Genomic DNA, 432 nt, shown 5'->3' with positions numbered 1-432 from the left:
CATCATGTTATTGATGGTAAAATATAAACAGTATATCTAGAATACTACGATTAAGTAATGCCAATAGATAGATTAAAAATCGCTACATCGGTAGAGCTTGAGAAGGTGCCATGCACATACGAAATTATTTCAACCGTCACATAAGCAACAGGATGCAACTTATAGTGTTTGTTGCTGGTAAACTGACCAATGTGCAATAGTTATTAGGAGGAGATTAATATATGAGACCAAGTTGCTTTACCAAAGAAACAATTAAAGAAAAACTGATGTTTGAAATTACCGCATGTAGCCGATTTTATTCCATACCAAGTGTTTCATAAATTTGCATATCAGGTCACTTCAGGTACGATGAACCGCATTCCAAGACTTGTCAATTCGATTACTGAAATTGCAATGCCACATCTAAGCGCTAAGAACTAAGGTCAAAGCAAG

This window comes from Penaeus monodon, chromosome 24 (assembly GCF_015228065.2).
Source record: "Penaeus monodon isolate SGIC_2016 chromosome 24, NSTDA_Pmon_1, whole genome shotgun sequence".
NCBI lineage: Eukaryota > Metazoa > Arthropoda > Malacostraca > Decapoda > Penaeidae > Penaeus > Penaeus monodon.
The sequence above is the reverse complement of the archived record's forward strand: the minus strand, read 5'-3'. Positions refer to the sequence as shown.